Source organism: Schistocerca americana, chromosome 8, assembly GCF_021461395.2.
Source record: "Schistocerca americana isolate TAMUIC-IGC-003095 chromosome 8, iqSchAmer2.1, whole genome shotgun sequence".
NCBI lineage: Eukaryota > Metazoa > Arthropoda > Insecta > Orthoptera > Acrididae > Schistocerca > Schistocerca americana.
The window spans coordinates 277,014,620-277,036,019 of NC_060126.1; the positions used below are offsets into that span (position 1 = coordinate 277,014,620).

Below are 21,400 nucleotides of genomic sequence, written 5' to 3' on the forward strand. Positions count from 1 at the left end.
TTCTACATGACAGCACACTTCGTATTTGATGTTATGAAACACTTATGTGCAGCGAGAAAAAGAAGAGATCAGTAACGGCGGTCCCCTTCGAAGAGGACCAGACATTACACCAGAGGACTACTTATTCTTGGAACATGTGAAGAAGAGACTATTTTACGAATCTCCGGTCTATATTCAGATGAAGTTCGTTGTTAAATCACAGCCGCGGAAGTAGTACATCGAACTCGCGAGATTCTTGAGCGTTTTAAGACAGTGAACAGTGCGTTGCTCTACACTTTGCGTGGTTGTGGTGTTGGCCTTTTTAACGATACCTGCAAGGTACTAGTTACGCCTTTTTCACGTACTGTACTGTATACTAACAGAATAGATCGAAAACACTACGACAAACGCGAGTGTGTTTCGTCTGAGGGTGGTTGCAATGCTTCATGTTTCCTGTTGTTCATTTTTCGTGATCATAGACATTGTAGACTTATCAGTAATTACAGATTTATAGGAGGAAATTCATAAAAATAAATGAACTTCACTTAATACTAATATCTGAGAGTCGAACAGTTTTGAAATGAAATAACTCTTATATTAAATCTCTTCTCAGAACTTTTATTCACTCTCAGCTATTATTAGTGGTTATACGAAAACGTTGTTGACGCTTCTCTTCTGAAAGAAAATGAAAATTCTTATTCAAACCTCATTCTGTCTGGGAAGGAGCTCTGTAATCTTCTTACTGTGATGTTTGGCAGGCGAACACATCGATCGACTCCCAATTAAACAGTAGTTCTTATCTGGCGACCTCCACGTCATCCGACAAAAATATCATCTGCCCTCGATACCTTAGCTCTTTGTTCGTGCTGCTTTCCTGCAAGTTTTGAAAAATCTGTCAGAAAATAGAAATGTTAGAGGAATTGATTTCAGTAAAGCGGCGATTAAAAGGTTCTTCTGATTTAAAATGTTTCGTAAGTGCTGTGTATTTCTGCGGGAGGATCGCAAAGTTTATTAAACCGAAAACGAACTAAACCCATCACTTTACTTCGCAAAATAATTCTACCGTAGCAAAGCACACGTCTCACCTCGAGTGAGAGAGTTTAGTTCAGTCTAGTAACATATATCCTGCTGCTGCTGCTCACAGTACCCATTAGCGACATCTTTGGACACTAGAAGTTTACTTCATTGTAAATTTCACGGATTCGCTTTTTGCACTAACAAGCAGACCGTTCGAAATAAAGTTTCTTTGTCCTGAATTAATTTCTTGTCAAATATTGTAGTAGTTGATAATCTATGGTGGCCAATCACAGACAGATAAACCAGCATACTCATTTCTTCTCCGTGCAGACATTCATTGCTAACCGATCTACTCTCTAGGAAAAGTTGCTACACGAAGTTGTTGATGTACTGTCATGTTTACAAGTATCTGAACTACATGCATTGCGTTCCGCGTGGTTTTCATGCAGCCTATACGACGTATGTTTCTAGCAGGTCCTCCGATTTCTTTCGGTACAGTCGTCTGAGTATATGAAATGGTTATCACACGTGACCACTACAGAACATAGCTCTGTATGATAATCAGTCCAAATGCAAATTACCACGATACTGTAAATATACTTTGTTAGATAATACACAGTCTTCAACGCTTGTAGACCCACATTTACTAAAATGTCACTTCAAAAGTATTACAACAGGTCAAATCTCAAGAATTATTTACTTTCCTTACTTCCTAATTAACGTCCATGTCGCAAATGCGTGAGATAAGCTAATTAAGGAATAAACAACAAAATAATTACCTTAGGAAACTAACGTTAGTACATGAGGCAACTAATACCCCTATTTGTGTCACACAAATCATTCAGAAACACTTTGTCATAATAGTATTTTTGTGAATATGCGAATTAGCATGAATGACTGGGTTCCCAAGGTTGTATGATAATTCGAAGTATTCTTGCTCCCTAAAATGTTATCCAACCCATCATTCGAATGGTTTTGTATAAACTGGCTAATGAAATAACCAGTGACAACTGGGAAGGTCGCAGTTAACAGCGTCAAGCGCTACGTGGAATCGTCCACATCAACAGCGTATCAATAGAAATTACCCTGTATTCGCGATGACCCACGGATATAAAGGGTGACAATTATTGAACTACATGAAAAAAACGCAAATTAATTACAAACTACGGCGTGCACACACTTTTTTGAAAATGCAAACGTCACTACAGATTTCGGATTTAGGTTGCGACGTGTTCAATATGCCTGCCAGGGCCTGTTAGAGCCTGAAATTACTTGAACATTTTTGTGACGGGCCAGACACTCGCCTTTCATGGAGACCTTAGGGAATTTGGAATGCTGGGGAAATAACCATAGAACTGTATTGCTATGAAATGGCAACATTTCGCGAAATGGAAATCTGAATTCATATCCTATCTCAACGCGCATATTATCACCATGTCAAGTTCAAATACAGTAAGTAATAAATGTCTGTTGACACTACATGACTTGTTCCTTAAATTAAATTAAATTTGAAGAGTAAGAAAGCTACCTGCTGACAGAGTTTCAGATTTCCATGACTTGTCTCCTCTCCTCTAGTCAGCAGCGAAGTGACAACATGTTTAATGTGGACTTGGAAAGATAGTGCAACACTACGTCCTTCATTTGGCGTTTCCAGGACGATGAGAGTCCGTCTGAGCCCGTTAAAAATGGTCAGCTGAAGTGAGAACCGAACGCACACCTTACGCTTGTAGAAGTAACCTACCATCGGTCCAGCAGACCACCGAACTCTACTTATGACTAGGTTATGATTTTGTCGTAAGCTAGGATGCACCACACAGGATGAGTATCCTGACTGTATGGACATATTGTGAACTAATAAGGAATGACAAGATTATTCGCAGAATAGACGGAGAAACGAAGATGTAGTAGTCGCTGACAAGAAGAATGGACAGGGTGATTGGACATGTGTTCCAGCATGAGGCAATAACTTCCATGGTAGTGCAGGGAGCTGTAGAGGGTACAAACTGTAGAGGAAGACAGAGATTGGAATAATACGCGCAACAAAGAATGGAGAATGTAGTCTGCAGTCAGAAGACATGATTCAAAATACAGGGTGTTACAAAAAGGTATAGCCAAACTTTCAGGACACATTCCTCACACACAAATAAAGAAAAGATGTTATGTGGACATGTGTCCGGAAACGCTTAATTTCCATGTTAGAGCTCATTTTAGTTTCGTCAGTATGTCTGTACTTCCTCGATTCAACGCCAGTTGGCCCAATTGAAGGAAGGTAATGTTGACTTCGGTGTTTGTATTGACATGCGACTCTTTGTTCTACAGTACTAGCATCGAGCACATCAGTACGTAGCATCAACAGGTCAGTGTTCATCACGAACGTAGTGTTGCAGTCAGTGCAATGTTTACAAATCCGGAGTTGGCAGATGCCCATTTGATGTAGGATTAGCACGGGGCAATAGCCGTGGCGCGGTACGTTTGTATCGAGACAGATTTCCAGAGCTAAGGTGTCCCGACAGAAAGACGTTCGAAGCAATTGATCGGCGTCTTAGGGAGCACAGAACATTCCAGCCCGTGACTCGCGACTAGGGAAGACCTAGAACGACGAGGACACCTGCATTGGACGAGGCAATTCTTCGTGCAGTTGACGATAACCCTAATGTCAGCGTCAGAGAAGTTGCTGCTGTACAAGGTAACGTTGACCACGTCACTGTATGGAGAGTGCTACGGGAGAACCAGTTGTTTCCGTACCATGTACAGCGTGTGCAGGCACTATCAGCAGCTGATTGGCCTCCACGGGTACAGTTCTGCAAATGGTTCATCCAACAATGTGTCAATCCTCATTTCAGTGCAAATGTTCTCTTTACGGATGAGGCTCCATTCCAACGTGATCAAACTGTAAATTTTAACAATCAGCATGTGTGGGCTGACGAGAATCCGCACGCAATTGTGCAATCACGTCATCAACACAGATTTTCTGTGAACGTTTGGGCAGGCATTTTTGGTGATGTCTTGATTGGGCCCCATGTTCTTCCACCTACGCTCAATGAAGCACGTTATCATGATTTCATACCGGATACTCTACCTGTGCTGCTAGAACATGTGCCTTTACAAGTACGACGCAACATGTGGTTCATGCACGATGGAGCTCCTGCACATTTCCGTCGAAGTGTTCGTACGCTTCTCAACAATAGATTCGGTGACCGACGGATTGGTAGAGGCGGACCAATTCCATGGCTTCCACGCTCTCCTGACCTCAACCCCCTTGACTTTCATTTATGGGGGCATTTGAAAGCTCCTGTCTACGCAACCCTGGTACCAAATGTAGAGACTCTTCGTGCTCGTATTGTGAACGGCTGTGATACAATACACCATTCTCCAGGGCTGCATCAGCGCATCAGGGGTTCCATGCGACGGAGGGTGGATGCATGTATCCTCGCTAACGGAGGACATTTTGAACATTTCCTGTAACAAAGTGTTTGAAGTCACGCTGGTACGTTCTGTTGCTGTGTGTTTCCATTCCATGATTAATGTGATTTGAAGAGAAGTAATAAAATGAGCTCTAACATGGAAAGTAAGCGTTTCCGGACACATGTCCACATAACATATTTTGTTTCTTTGTGTGTGAGAGATGTTTCCTGTAAGTTTGGCCGTACCTTTTTGTAACACCCTGTATACATACAAAATTTTATCATCAAGCGAGAGCCTAGAAACAGAAGAAGAATTAAGGGAAATACGACCAGAATTTATCATTTCAATAAATTTGTGGTTACTTTTTACTTCAACAAATGAAGAAATAGAGTGAGGGAATTGAAACTCTGGTAGGCTGTCTTACATTTATAACTGTTTTTTTTTATACTGAATAGCGTAAAAATTTCGTATAAGCTCCTCGCGAGAGCGATCTCTCATTGATCCGTTATATAAAGCCCCTCGTTTTGAGCGTCATGGGTTCCATGCCTTGAGGATTAAGCTGCTTCGTGATCTATACACTGTGTGCGTACACCGATGGGCCAAAACAACATGGCCACTGTCCACCGTTAGACTGAATACTTTAGCAAAGTGTTGCTGTCACGTGATCCTGTTAGGAAGGAATATAGCAGGAACAGGTAGTCGTCATAGCGAAGATACGGGACCGCAAATGCGGAAATCCACTGATATAAGCGACTTTGACAAAAGTCATATTGCTATGGTCCTGAGCCTGGGAAAGAGAATGTCGGAAATGGTGAAGATGTTTGGCAGTTCACGTACTACTGTCGTGAGCATCTGCGGAAAGTGAGTCAAGGACGATGATATAACGAGTAGGCGACATGGTATTGGCCGTCCACGTGTGATCACAAAGCGTTGAGTTCGGAGGGCTGCTCGCTGCATAAAGTAGGATAGGCTGCGGCCTGCGACAAAACTGAGCACAGAATACAATGCTTTTAATGCATTCGCAATTGCGAATAACGAGAACCATAGCTGCAGAATGGAATGACGACAATGAAAATTTATGCCGAACCGGGAATCGAACCCGGATTTCGTGCTTATCGCGAGAGGTCGCCTTGCGATTTGGCTATCCGTGCACGACTCCCGACCAGACCCAAACTTCCATATGTCGTCAACCACGCGTCTACGATCTGTACTCGTACATCCATTATGTATATTCGCGTACAGGTCAGAGGTTGTACTTGAAAGTCGCTTGCTCGATACCGGCAGATAAATACGATATTGCAGTGCCTGTGTTATTCTGATTACGACGCATAACATGCTGGAGCAAGCACATGTCTTTCGGAACACACAGTTCAAAGGCAACTGTTGGACATGGGGCTCCTTAGCACCTGTGTTGACCAAACGACATCGTCCATTACGATTGCAGTGGACTCAGCATCACTGAGCTTTTACCGTGGATCAATACACACTCGTTGCCTAGTCAAACGAATCGCATCTCTTGTTACACCAGGTCGCTGGTTTTGTCCTTAGACGCCGTCATCCGGGCAAATGGCTGCTTGAAACATGCCAGAGATGCATGCCAGTGAGAGCAGAATTACGGCATGGGGTACATTGACTTGGGCTTAGATGAGACATATGGCAGTAATCGAAGGTGTGCACTACGTGATTTCTGAGAACCAACTGCATCGTTTCATGCTTCATTTCTTCCCCTACGGCGATGGCGTCTTCTCGCAGGATAACATGTCACAAGGGCAGAACAGTGATGCAGTGGTGTGAGGAGCATGTCAGTGAACTCACATTGATGTCTTGGCCAGCTAATGCCCCGATCTGTACCCGTTGGAAGACATAACGGGCGTCAGGCCCTTAATTTACGGGAACTGCTTTGTCTTGAGCCCTGACATACGGTGTCGCGTGGTGTAGCATCACTTGTTAATGGTTCATTTAAATTTTTATAATTTTCTTGCTTTAAAATTTTCGCATATTGGTACTATAATTTCTGTATATGATAAAGAGAGTGTACTATAATAGAGATTGATATTCTTGCCATTGTTTGTGAGTAATGTATGTAAAATACTATGTAAATTGTTCATTACCTTAAGTAATTTTTGATGATATTTTGTATTTAAAAATATTTGTGTTTATAAATTGTTCATGTTGATGGAAATTTGACAATTTAAGAAATGGTCACGCTTAGGAACAGTGTAAGAAATAGGTGTTATGTAAAAGCCAGTGCACTTTGGTTTGAAACGAAAGTGTCTCTGGGGAGTGGAAAAGGTGGCAAGGGCGAATTGGTGCGCTACCTAGAGCAAGTGCGGGAAGTAAGTCACAGTTTGTAGACAGCAGTGATGGAGGCAACGCCTTCGTGGGTCAGGAGAAGCATTGCCTGCAAATTTGCACAAAAATGCCTCGGATGAAGACTGCAAACAGCTTACGGCATAGCTACGAGTTGCTGGGCTACTGTACGTAAAATTAAACGACGCCAAGAAGAGAAATTGGGCCCATACAGCAAGAGACTTGCAGGCCGTGCTGTGGGTAGTGTAGGCTTCATAATTGTTCGCCGCACCCAAGCCTACAGCCACCACATAAAATTTTTTGTATTTTTACTTTTGTACAGCGTGTTTTAATTATCATTCTTGAACTTTAGAGAAACTGATTCACCCTGTTATTTCATCCTAATCATAGACCTATATAGGGTTCCTTCCTGGTGTTTGATTAATCTGAGTATCCTGTTTTACAGACCTATGAAGTCCCAACTTAATGTAAAGAGGCACCATTAAAACTGTTTTTGTCCAAACAATAAAAAAAGTTTTCTTAATTATTTCAAGTTGTTATAGTAAAAGTTTGCTTATGTAAAATTCAATTAGAGTGAAGCCAAGTTACTATTATTTGTTAAATGACTATACAGAATTAGTTCAAAGAGTAATAGCTTTTGAAAGTAAATTCAAGTAAGAAAGAGTTAAGGGTGTAGTCCAACATTGTGTAAGTGGAGTAATATTTACTTGAAGAACCGAATTAAACAGTAGCAAGAAAGTAGGCAAAATTCATACTTCTTTTCCAATATTTCACAGTTTCATTGCCTGATAGGCTGGCGGCCATTCGTACATACTATAAACCACTAAATTAACTTGGAACTGAGTTGTCCCAGCTTCAGTATAATGTTATTCATACTACGTTTCTGTCTAACCGCTGCGTAAGATATTAGGAAAAGAAGTGAACAGTCTGATTTACTTATCCAATAGATACAGCACACGGTCAAATCCTGTAAAAAGAGTATTGATTAGCTTTTCCTATTAACAGGACTAGCCTTATATAGCGTACTTTATTTGGAAATTAAACTAAATTTTATTGAGAGGGCTATACGTGACTTTTCTCGTTACAAGACTATTTGTTCTGTTGGGGTATAGTGTACGTGGCGACGTAGAGACAGGGATTTCTGTTATTTAGGTAAAAGCATACTAAATTACAATAGTAGTGGTAGGGTTATAGTACCTCCGGAAACTTTTCGAACCCATGCGAAGGAGAATCGCTGCTGTTCTATGTTTGAAAGGTGTACCAACACACTCTTAAACGAATGATCATAATGTTTTGACTTATCAGTAAAACTCCTTGTGTCGATTAAAATAAAATGTGCAGCGGTTTGCTGTCTGAACTCAGATCAGTTTTCAAATCCCAGTGCGGCATTTCTGATTCAGGTTTCCTGTGGATTTTTCTGAACAAATTATTACGAACGCCGGCTCGATTCCTTTGACAGGACATGGCCCCGATATCTTTCCCATTATTGCCACATCCGAAGTTGTGCGCAGCTAAACTAGTTTTCCTCCCTAACGCTTTTTATATCGTGATACGTTTCAAACATAAGTTGGTAGGAAGGAGTATTCATTGCCTGGCGAATCCATAAACGTCTGTAGTAAGACGTAAATCACAGTAACACTAGTGCCATTACCACCATTTCGTCCATCCGCCGCTCTCAAAGCAGCCAGCTGTGTTACATGTGTGTCACAGACGGCAAGATGCGGAATCTGACAATGTTGGTTTCTTCCGTTTGTGTTTCAGCTGCGGCTGTGATGACGTCGACTGTCAGGTGGTGCCTGCTAGCGGTGGCGGCGCTGTTCGTCGCAGCCCCAGAGGTCGCCGCTCAGAACCCGGGTGAGTCGCTGCAACGCCGCAATACAGTTCGGTCCCTGCTGCATCGTCGACTGCATTCAGAATTTTTTGAGTCATCGGTCTTCTGACAGGTTGGATACAGCCCGCCACGGATTCCTCTCCCGTGCCAACCTCTTCATGCATTTGCAACCTACCTCTTCAATTATTTGCTGGATGTATTCCAATCTTTGTCTTCCTCTACAGTTTTTGCCCTCCACAGCCCTCTCTTGTTCCCTGATGTCTTAACAGATGTCCTCTCATCCTGTCTCTTCTTCTTGTCAGTGTGTTCCACATATTCCTTTCCGATTCTGCGCAGAACCTCCTCATTCCTTACCTTACCAGTCCACCGAATTTTAAACATTCGTCTGTAGCACCAAATCTCAAATGCTTCGGTTCTTTCTGTTCCGGTTTTTCGATAGTACATGCCTCACTACCATACTTCACAGAAATTTCTTCCTAGATTAAGGCCTATGTTTGATACTAATAGACTTCTCTTGGCCAGAAATGCCCTTTCTGCCAGTGCTAGTCTGCTTTTGACGTCCTTCCTTCGCCCGCCATTGGTTATAGTGCTGCCTAGGTAGTAGAATTCCTTAACTTCATATACTCCGTGACCATCAATCCTAATGTTAATTTTCTCGGTGTTCTGACTTCTGATACTTCTCATTACTTTCGTTCTTTTTTTTTATTTACTCTCAATCAATATTTTGTGCTCTTTAGACTGTTCATTCCCTTCAGAAGATCCTGTAGTTCTTCTTCTCTTTCACTCAGGATAGCAATGTCACCAGCGAACCTATCATTGATATCTTTTCACCTTGAATTTTAATCCCACTCCTGAACCTCTGCTTTGTTTTCACCATTGCTTCTTCGATATACCGATTGAACAGTAGGGGTGAAAGACTACATCCTTGTCTTACACTATTTTTAATCCGAGTACTTCGTTCTTGGTCGTCCACACTTATTATTCCCTCTTGGCTCTTGTTCATACTGTATATTTTCCATCTCATATCGCGCTCTTTAAACGCACTGTATGACTGATTTCTTTCGGCGAACTAAGATAAAGTAGATTACGAACAGTATACTCGCTGGCCGGCCGGAGTGGCCGAGCGGTTCTAGGCGCTACAGTCTGGAGCCGCGCGACCGCTACGGTCGCAGGTTCGAATTCTGCCTCGGGCATGGATGTGTGTGATGTCCTTAGGTTACTTAGGTTTAAGAGTTCTAAGTTCTAGGGGACTGTTGACCTCAGAAGTTATGTCCCATAGTGCTCAGAGCCATTTGAACCATTTTTTAATACTTACTGCACATTTAAATTAAGCAGTTCACACAAAGATTCGTAGTCAGGAAAAAATGTGCGTAGAACATTGTGTGATTAAACCAACTGTTTTATTTGAAACAAAAAGAAATAGGAAATTATTTACGCCACCCAATATTAAGGTCTCGAGCAAAAATCAAGCAGAATGTGAGCAACTTATTCAGAATGCAACTCAAAGACTGTAATATGTACAAGAAGTTGTAATCAGGTATATATTGTTATGGAACCGGCTTGTGTCTCGTCTCATGCTAACTGATTTTCAGCTCTTCAGTTGTGATAAGGTGCAGATATTGATAATGGCTACACTGTCGAAACAGCAATATCGCGTTTTACAAATAAATAATTTTACAGTCAAAAAGCGAGCACGACATCATTTACCAAATTTTACTTAATATCATTCACTTTTCGATCACGCACTTTACTACAACATTACGAGACCTACTCACAAATTATAAATGAGAAATATTGTCTTCTAGATAGCGTATTTCGAATAACACAGATTGTCGCGCCATATTTTCTAGTATTCAAAGTCCACTGCCATGCTACTAGGAACGTTGCTGTCGTTCTCAGCTTCCGTGTGGTAACATGAGCCTTGCGCTTTTATTATTTTGGTGTGCCTGAATCGATTACTCTCCTGGGATCGTACTCATAGGACATTCAACACACCGGCCGCTAGGTTACAGCTCTTGACGATGAATCTGGACCTCTATGAATTTTATTCCCGGCCAGCTTTATTCTCTTTGTGCCACGTTAGTATTATGTGTACTCGACTTTGTATTCAGCTCAGTAAATTGTGCTAATAACTGCAGACTACATAGGTATATATCAAGGGTTTGACTTGATATAATTTAAATAAGAAGTTGCGTAAAAAAATATACTGTCCCTAAATTTTGGTACCAACGTTTGTTGCTTTCGCAGTCAACGTTATTATAATCGGTTTTTCATATTCTAATATTTTTGTAGCTACCGCTTTTTCCTTGTTCACCGCCTCACAGTGAACTGTTCAAAGAATATTATAGCATAGGTCTCACTGTCTTGCCGCTTCTTGTGACAACAGTTTTTCACAGAACTAATTGTATTCGCACTTCCAAACTCGTCAAATAGGTTACACAGCCACGAGATCTCAACCGAGGACTCCTCGGCCATCGGCAAGTGGCAACTGGCTGCCGTGTGGTAGCTGCCCTAGTCGTTGTAGTATAGATATGGTTCTGTCTGTGACGTCAACGGTGCTTATTCCATCGCTGATAATGCAGTGTTTCCGTGTCGCATCTGTTGCGCGCACTCTAAACTCGCTATGTCCGGGCATGCTGTGTCCAACAGCACCACCATCGTCTTCATTGGTGAGCTTACGATGTATTCTGACTTCTTTAGATTCTTCAGTTACACTTTTTTTAGAAGTATATCGTTACGAGACTGTTTCTCCCATAGAATGTTCTCCTATTACGACGTTACTAGTACGGAGCAATGTGGCGCAGTGATTAGCACTTTGGCTTCGTAGTCGGAAGGCCGACGGTTCAAACCCGCGTTCAGACCTCCTGATTTTGATTTTCCGTCACTGTCCTGAGTCGCTCCACACAAATGCCGGGATGGTTCCCGTGAAATGGCACGGCCGACTTCATTCCTCATCCTAACCTAATATGCTGGGACCGATGACCTCCCCCTTTCCCCCACCCCTAAATCAACCAGCCAACCGACATTTCTAATGCTTTTCATACTACAATTATTTATTTAATTTTCAACGTCTTTCTCTTACACTAGGTTTCAAATGGTACCGTTTTCTTCCTTTCCAATCTCTTTACATTCCACGTATCACTAAGATGCAATGCTGTGCTCCAGGCGCACGCTTTCTGAATCTTCATCCTTAACTACACCAACTCTATTGCCTCGAGTGTCTTGGGTGATCATTTTTCTATGACAATAGAATTCTTTATCTCTCTATTCTAATTTTCATGATTAAAAGGTTGTCTTTCACCCTCCTACTATTATTAATCAATCTCAGCTTCGCACTTTCTTTTTATCCTTAACACAAGATCTGTGACAAGTATGTGGCCATTTGCCAAAACGGTTCTCCCGTTACTTTCCTTTAACCAGGAGGAGTGTGAATCTTTACCAGTGGTGTATGATCTTCTTACATCTTTTCTTTCCCGAAATTTGCTTCCTTGTGCCTTTAACCCAAAAATTTAAGAAACTTGATGATAACGTGATCACCTGGGCACAATCGCAGCTTCCATGTTTTCATCTGTGAGTGCAGTTTCGGGGTCATCCATGTGGGCCCTATTGAAGAAAATTGGGATCACGATGAATTCAGCCACTTATTTCTTAAGTGTTGGATATAAAACGACACAGTCCGTATAAATTTTCACTCACTTTAAAAATTTTATTACGACACTGCAGTAATCCACCTCACAGTTGAATGACACATATGGAAACATACTCGACACATCACCACAATAGCAAAGACAAAATATCATCGGCATTAGTACAAACTCACTGCCAGACCGAGAACTTTTATCTTTGCCACAGGCACAACAGAAAAAAGGAGTCAAATGGTTTTGTGCACTGGTTTTTACTTTGCATGCGACGTGACGCTTCCCACCAGAAATAAAAGAGCAATTGAACTGTGGATGAAAGACGATGACACTGCACACAAAAAAAATCCATCCATTTCGTCTGCTGCGATAATTACGGTGACTGTTTCCTAAAATGCAAACAGGATTCGTTTTTATTAGTTAGTTTGTAAAGGGTGACATGATGCCGAGTAAAAACGTCTGAAGTCTTCGGGTCTACAGCAGACGAGAAAAATGTCATAAGAGGATTACAAAAGAAGAAGAAGACGATCTTGCATTGGACTATTGAAGGTACTTTGTTTTTGAAGTTCGAATTTTTGGAGAATACATTTCGCAATCACTGACTTGGTTGCCATTACTTGAAAGAATCATTTATTCGTAATATCCATATCCGCAATTTCAAGTGAAATACTGCAAAATTTATGTTCCACCTTATAATGGCCACACGGACGAAATTGGAATATTAGTTTTTATGAAAAAAATGTTCTTTATGCTCAAAGATGGCCATGAACTCTGTTAAAAATTTGAAATGACTGTGGACCCCACCCACTAAAAGTTAATGACCTGCAGTATGTTCCACATTTCAAGATATTAGTGGTTGGAAATCTTTCTGTTTCCACCGGTGACATCTTGGACGTTTTCGGATGGCAGTTGTAGATTCGAACTCGAGTGGTGAAATCCACTCACACAAAAAGTCTGAAAAAAATACAATGTTTCAAAAGATGAAAACGTCAAAAAATAAAGGTTTCTTGCTCTGACTATTATTTGTAGCAGCTATGTACACTGAAGGGCCAAAGAAACTGGTACACCTGCCTAATATCGTATAGGGCCCCCGCGAGCACTCAGAAGAGCCGCAACATGACGTGGCATGTAATCGACCAATGTCTGAAGTAGTGCTGGAGGGAATGGACACCATGAATCTTGCTGGACTGTCCATAAATCCGTAAGAGTACGAGGGGGTGGAGATCTCTTCTGAACAGCACGTTGCAGTGCATCCCAGTTACTCTGAATAATGTTAATTTCTTGGGAGCTTGGTGTCAGCGAAGTGTTTAAACTCAGAGTGGTGTTCCTGGAGCCACTGTTTAGGAATTCTGGACGTTTTGGGTGTTGCATTGTCCTGCTGGAATTGCCCAAATCCATCGGAATGCGCAGTGGACATGAATGGATGCAAGTGATCAGACAGGATGCTTACGTACGTGTCATCTGGCAGAGTCGTATCTGGACGTATCAGGGGTCCCATATTCCAACTGCACACGCCCCAAACCGTTACAGAGCCTCCACCAGCTTGAACAGCCCCTGCTGACATGCATAGTCCATGGATTCATGAGGTTATTCCATACCCGTACACGTCCCTTCGCTCGATACAATTTGAAACGAGACTCGTCCGAGCAGGAAACATGTTTCCAGTCATCGAAAATCCAGTGTCGGTGTTGACGAGCCCAGGAGACGTTTAAAGCTTTGTGTCGTGCAGTCATCAGTCATCAAGGGTAAACGTCTGGGCGTTCGGCTCCGAAAGCCCATATCGACGATGTTTCGTTGAATGGTTCGCACGCTGACACGTGTTGGTGTCCCAGCGTGGTAATCTGCAGCAATTTGCGGAAGGATTGGACTTCTGACACGCTGAACGATTCTCTTCAGTCGTCGTTGGTCCTGTTCTTGGATGATCTTCTTCGGGCCGCAGCGATGTCGGAGATTTGATGTTTTACCGGGTTCCTGATATTCACGGTACACTCGTGAAATGGTCACAACTTCATCTCTACCTCGGAGATGATGTGTCCCATCGACTGTAACACCACGTTCAAACTCACTTAACTCTTGATAACCTGCCATTGTAGCAGCAATAACCGATCTAACAATTGCGCCAGACACAATCTGTCTTACATAGGCGTTGCCGACCGCAGCGCCGTATTCTCCCTATTTAGATATATCTGTATTTGAATATGCATGCCTATACTAGTTCCTTTGGTGCTTCAGTGTACAAATTGTAGCGATTAGGGAAGTAACGCGTATTTGCATGCAGCCGATATTTGTTCATTTATAAACGCTGACACACTCAGTTACATAAAAGCACACAGACAGACAGAAATGAAGTAATATTAAAAACATCGGGAAAGTTGGCCTCCCATACACAAACAAATCACTATTCACTGAAAATGGCAGGTTAATTAACTTTACGTTACGAAATTACAGTCATTCTGCAAGAAATAGGGGCGATTTTCAACAGACTTTCGACACAAGGAAAACTGCATATTTTCCACATGGGGAAAACCGCTTGAACTTCTAGTAATGAACTACACGTTTTATTATCAGTACCTTTTCATTTTACAACGAAATATTTACATGGACTGTATGGACTGTTTGAAAGCGAGAAACCCAAAACAAAAAGATCATATAATTTTCGAAGACATCCACTGAGGACGCCTTGACAAAAAGGCCAAATGCGTCTGGGTCGTAAAAATTAATGTGCAATATGCAAAAAGACGTAATCTTGCTAACTGTCTGAGAATTATTTTATTTATTTCATAAAACATCATATTTCATTACCTAAGGCATATATTCCCACATTTGCCGTTGTAGTTCGTTATTTAATAAATATTTAAGCTCGTCTCGAAGTTTATGTTGATGATTGAAAGCCAGTTGTACCCTGCCAGTTATCTTTGTTTACAGTTTATGAATTTGTGGCAGTCCGACATGGCTGGCAGATGGATAACAATGAGTACATGCTTGTTACAAATTAAGTTTGACGGTGTTGCTTAATAGGAAAACTTTGCTGAGTACTTTACGAATATTAAAGTTCCTCAAAATTTTAAGTAGAAAAATTTTGTTTTGAAGAGATAAAATCACATAACATTTTATTTATTTATTGATTTTGTGAGAGTAACGCACTTCCTACATCTAACTATGCTCGTATTTTCACACTGAAGTCTTCCATTATTGTACTGCTTTCCCGAATTAATATGTCACATCATAACAGTCCACAGCCTTCTTTTTCTATTACATGAAAATATGTCACGCCAACGGAAGCTACTGACTTAGAACGATGATATTGTTCGTCCACTGAATACGGTAATTAAGCGCAGCTTCAGCGAATAAACAGAATTATTTGTCACTTTACCCTTGACGTAAAACTTCCAGACTCATAATCCATGACGTCAAAACCCGAGAAATGACTTCCACCTCGCGAACTAGCGCGTGAGCTTGACCGCTGGCGTGTGTGCATTGTTGGACGCTGGCGAAAAACATACGCTCTCCGCTCCGAAAGCTCCACAGAAACAGTGATGCGCAAAGGATACGATTTACTACGTCATACTATCCATAGTAGTACACTCTAAACAGTAACACTCCTAAAGACACAAAGGTTTAGTATACCCGTTGAATAGATGGTCTCTGCGTGTATGTCAACGAAGTGCAGTTTACTTAGCTCAGTGACATAATTGTCAGTCATATTTTATATGTCAGATGGCGATTACTGAATGCTGTCAGGCATGTTCATCCCGTTGTCGAGGGGGTTGTCATTTAGAATGTGTACGGACAGAAAAATCTTACTGTCGCTACACACACATCGTTTGTGGGCGAAGTGAAAAGCGATACAAGAATTAGAGAAGCACTGGTGTGCCAGGAAAGTAATTGGATCATTTAGAGGGCTGAAGGGAACAGCTGCTCGAAACCACTTTATCACTCATGGGCACGAGCGATTTCCGAGAAGTCGAAACGGCCCCTCATCAAAGTTTGTCGCAGAAAGAAAAATATTGCAGCAGTTCTACAATTTATTTTAGTCTTCCAGCAAATGATCGGAACAGCTTCGAAATGATCTGCTCGTTAATGAGGCCCAAACTCGCGAAAACTCTGCCGAAAGAAAAACACGGCTGCTCTCGGTCGCACGCGTCCGAAGCCAACTTTGCCGCTGGAAGTTTTTCTACGCCTTCGAAAAGTAAAAGTTCTGCAGAAAAAATAAGGCAGGCGTCCGGACTGGAGAGCCCTCCTTCGCGCAAACTAATGATGCCTGGCGCCTCGCTCGGCGATGTTCAAAACGAGTTACAGGCAGCCGGGCACAACGCACGGAATGTCAACAAGCGACTCGGGGCAGCTGTTAGGTGGATTCTTGCCGGCGTGTTAAGATATGTCTCTATTTAGTATTTAGGCGTCTTAGTCTTGCCCTCACCAGTAGATTCTTAAATGAAAAACTGCCCTGCATATATTTATGACACCTGATAGTCAAGAGAAGGCACGATTCGGTTAAGATTGTGGACGGGGCCATAGTCATTTACTATTGGTTGCCTTTTACAGTTACACACAATTTATTTTAAACCAGTAATTCCAGACTCAACAATAAATAAAATACCTCAGGTTATTAATGAAGGAATAAACAGCTGTGCAAATAAGTGTTTTCAGTGAGCTACAATTTAGCAAATCACCATTAAATACACACACATCAGATAATGTTTTAAAAACAAGCCACCGTGATCTGGGTAGAAGGCTTACACGCCAGGAATGGCAATAAATTAAGAATTGCTTAAAACTCGCTGCAACTTACAAATTACAGGTATTCAAATATTAAAGGCAAATCGCCACAAACACAGCAGAAGGCATCAGACGCCAGGCTGCAAATAAGATTTTAAAGGCTTACTGCGTAAATACAAACACCAAATTAGAATGTTAAGCCAAATGAACACAATCTCGGCTGAAGTCCTTACACGCCGGAAGCGTCAATAATATAAAAAATTTAGAAACCTGCTGTAAAACAGCAAATACAATAGCAAAGGGTAATTAAAAAAAAAAAAAACAAGCAACTGATCACCAAACGAGTGAAATAAGATGATAGTAAACTTCGTAATACAAGGGGTCACAGACGATGCTCCAGGAATCGACCTCTGAGGATGTCTGACAACAAACACTTTCACGAGCGACGAGACTGGCAGCCAAGAGTTGCATTCACTTCACAAGAAGGTAACTCAGACTACTGCCAGTCTAACGAATGACTAGCCGGCCGGAGTGGCCGTGCGATTCTAGGCGCTACAGTTTGGAACCGAGCGACCGCTACGGCCGCAGGTTCGAATATTGCCTCGGGCATGGATGTGTGTGATGTCCTTAGGTTAGTTATGTTTAATTAGTTCTAAGTTCTAGGCGAGTGATGACCTCAGAAGTTAAGTCCAATAGTGCTCAGAGCCATTTGAACCATTTTTTTAACGAATGACTAATGATAATCTTGCTGAAGCACCTGACGTCCGATAAACGAAATACAACGATGGAACAATACGCCAAAGCTGAAACCGGTGGTCTGCACTACGTCCCCAGAATACTGTGTTTAGAGCGCCTGAGACGAGAAAGGAACCACTACCACCAGAGTAGAAAGCACTCCACTCGCTGCTCTTCGCCTCGGCGACACTACGAGTTGCAGCAACCGAACCCAAGTCGCTGGAGAGTCGCGAGATGTCACAATGGTGGAGGTTTCTCTAATCAGATTGAAATGCACTCATCTTAAGGCTTGCTGGATCCGGTTTACGACGAGGTCGTGCACCCTCGTGACCACAACCCTTCCATCCGGCAGTCCATGCGTGCCGCCAGCGGTCCCGGCGTATTCTGGCACTGCGCGTACCTGGCTCCTCCTGAGTCCCCAACTGAACTGGCCCACTCACGCGACCTGACAAAGACGTCGCCCCAAAGATAGGGTAACCTGCTACATACCCACAACCGCCGCTGCTGCCACTAGCGGACAGGCAACGCTTGCGAAACAGAGTGGCGCCAGTCAACACGAGAAGAAGACAAACAACCACAATCATACCAACTAAACGATACTGTCTGGCCTCCAACAGACGGGGGAAACCTACAAACAGCACCAACGCGAGCCGTAGCACGGCTCAATTTATACTTCCTTTCTTCTGCCCAAGGTTTCATTTGATGTTCGAGATTATAGGGATGGTCAAAAAACAAACAAAAATTTTGCAAAATGCTTGTTTACTTTCACGCAGTGGAAAAAAAGGCATTATCGGATGTTGCCAACATACCTATTACCAGAACGGAAGATGCCCAGCGTCATCTGAACGCGCTGCTCCCGTTACTGCCATTACTCACTGAGGCTGTACAGTACTGCCAGAACATGACTGAGGCAGCCTCTTTTATATTTGTGTCTTGTGACGTCACTGTTATGTCATCAGCCAAGCCCTATGTCAGAATTACGAAGTGTCTTATGAATCAAATAATCATTTGTACATTTTCATACTACGTAAACTGAAGATAGAGCTGGGAGAAACTAAAGGAAATAGAAGTAATTATTGATGTCAGCTGCATCTGGTCTTTCTGTAGGATCAGCGGCTACACATTTTCGCTCGTCGGCACCGATTCAGCACAAAGTCCGGATGCAACTGACGTCATAATTCCTTCCCTTTCCTTTTTCTTCCGTCTACCTTCAGTTTACATAATATATTTCACATCTGCGAATTTCGGGTGGTGTCTGTCCACTGGCAAAAGATTCGGGAATAGTCCCCCGTTTGGGTCTCATGGAGGGGGGGGGGCGTCTGCCAAGGGGGAGGTGACCTTGAGAAAAAGATTGAATAACCAACGAAAGGGTAGCGTTCTACGAGTCGGGCCGTGGAATGTCAGAAGCTTGAACGTGATGGGAAACTAGAAAATCTGAAAAGGCAAATGCAAAGGCTCAATCTAGATATAGTAGGGGTCAGTGAAGTGAAACGGAAAGAAGACAAGGATTTCTGGTCGGATGAGTAATATCAACAGCAGCAGAAAATGATACAATGGAAGTGGGATTCGTTATGAATAGGAAGGTAGGGCAGAGCGGTGAGTTACTGTGAGCAGTTCAGTGATAGGGTTGTTCTGATCAGAATCGACAGCAAAACCAACACCGACAACGATAGTACAGGTAATACGTGCCGACGCCGCAAGCTGAAAGATAGAGAAAGTATATAAGGATATTGAAAGGGTAAAATGGCTCTGAGCACTATGCGACTTAGCTTCTGAGGTCATCAGTCGCCTACAACTTAAAACTAATTAAGCCAAACTAACCTAAGGACATCACACACATCCATACCCGAGGCAGGATTCGAACCTGCGACCGTAGCGGTCGCCGGCTCCAGACTGTAGCGCCTAGAACCGCATGGCCACTCCGGCCGGCTTGAAAGGGTAATCTAATAGTCATCGGGGCAGAATGCAGCCGTAGGGGGAGAAGAAAAGGTTACAGGAGAATATGGGCTTGGGACAAGAAATGAGAGAGGAGAAAGGCTAATTGAGTTTTAATTCTAGTACAAATCATCAGTTAATGTTCAAAAATCGGCAAATTTTTTATCTATATTCAGTTCTAAACTAAACTACCGCCTCACTTGTCTTTATATGAACCACAGAGCATAAACCACGTAACACTTTGGCTGGAGAGTGGCATGCACCGACAGCCCGATCCCTCATGGAGATTTTAATTAATAACAAAGAAAAACATTAGTGACACTGCAGTTTATCAGATGAAGCCTTCAGCAGAGCGGCATCCTTTGTACTTGTATAACAACCCTGTACATATTTCCTGTTTATATTCGCAGATTTGGCAGTTGCTTTAGCTCGCGTCGACTTCAGCAAATCTTTGTTTCTGATTTAGTTTTCCGTTCACCTAGTGAATGTCCACTGCTCTTTCGTAGCTGGAGTTAAGATGAGCACTTGCTTTACAGCTTCCAATCCTAATCATGACCCAGATATCAGTTTCCTCTCACACGTGCAGGCACAATTAAACTTGGACTCCTACATAATCACTGGGAGTATTATCAAGCTACTGACAGAAATTAAGGACAGTGAAGATTACAAAACTACATAAATAAGAGTCATAGACTCAAATAAACAAGTATATGTACGTACAAGAAACTAAATTGTTGTAATAGTACTGAAATGAGAGCCAAAGGATGTGGATTATAGTCTTCTCCAAAACAATTCATGCTCACTTTCGAGAGCCAAAGTCGACCGTTAGGTCCAGTTCATAAAAAGAAATGTGTTACAAATCAGTTCACTTAACTTCTGATGACAGATCCCAGAGCCTGATGAAATTACAAATCGAATGCACTCAGATACAGTGCGATTTTACAGGAAGATTTAGCTGCTCCTACAGCTGTCGCTTTATGCAACCGGCAATGTAATATCTGGCCTTCACACATGCAGATTGTTAGTCTTGCAGAAAAAGAGAGCAGGATCTTTTTGCAGGAAATTTAATGTACTTAAATTTTATACTGGAATACGTTTTCGCTGACGGTCACGGTTTTTGAGTTATTAAAAAAAAAAAGAAACAACTTACAAAAGTGACTTTCAAACGCACGTCCACCCCATACACATCTCTCACTAGTCAGCACTTCTCGTATATTGTTTATGGCACTTCCTCCCACCAGTGTACAAATATTTGCGACTGCACGGACTTTTCACGGTGTTCGACCTCTTCTGGTCTCTGTTGACTGATTATTACGCCACCAGCAGAGTCAGCTACTTCGTTAAAATTATTAATTTAGAAGAGCCTGTGAGAGAAATGAACAAAAACTATGTTTCCAATTCGATCCAGACTTCAGCATTACAGCCATAGTAGTTTCGTCCTCACATATACAACGATGTAATTGTTTATTTTATGTTGTTAAAATTCATAAAATTAATTTATATAAACCTGAATTTCACAGTTTTAAGTACTCGATTAAACCGGTGACATAATACCGTTAGTCAGCGAAAAACAAAAAAAGTCGACCGTGGGAAACAATTCGTAGAGTTGCAACTTTTTGTACAGTGGTAGGAGGGAGTGCCATGAACAACATACTCGTACAAGTAGTAGAAAACCTGACTAGTACAGGTTGAGTGTAGCAGCTGGAATGCGTCTGAAGATCACTTCCATATAATTTTATTGAGTAACTCGGTAACTACGACCTCAAGCGAAAACGTAATCCCTGTACAGAATTTATCTACATTAACTTTACTAAAAAAAAAAAAAAAACTC

At 42.0% G+C, this 21,400-nt stretch overlaps 1 long non-coding RNA gene across 2 annotated transcripts in view; it reads left to right on the forward strand.

Annotated features, from left to right (window-relative positions):
* The window catches only part of LOC124545977, a 503,474-nt gene that overhangs the window by 420,857 nt on the left and 61,217 nt on the right, over window positions 1-21,400 (forward strand). The window contains exon 3 of one of the 2 annotated variants that reach the window (XR_006967646.1): window positions 8,473-8,565. This is a non-coding gene — a long non-coding RNA (uncharacterized LOC124545977). Of the gene's footprint in view, window positions 1-8,472; window positions 8,579-21,400 lie in introns of those variants that run through there. The other variant, XR_006967645.1, reaches the window with a different exon arrangement.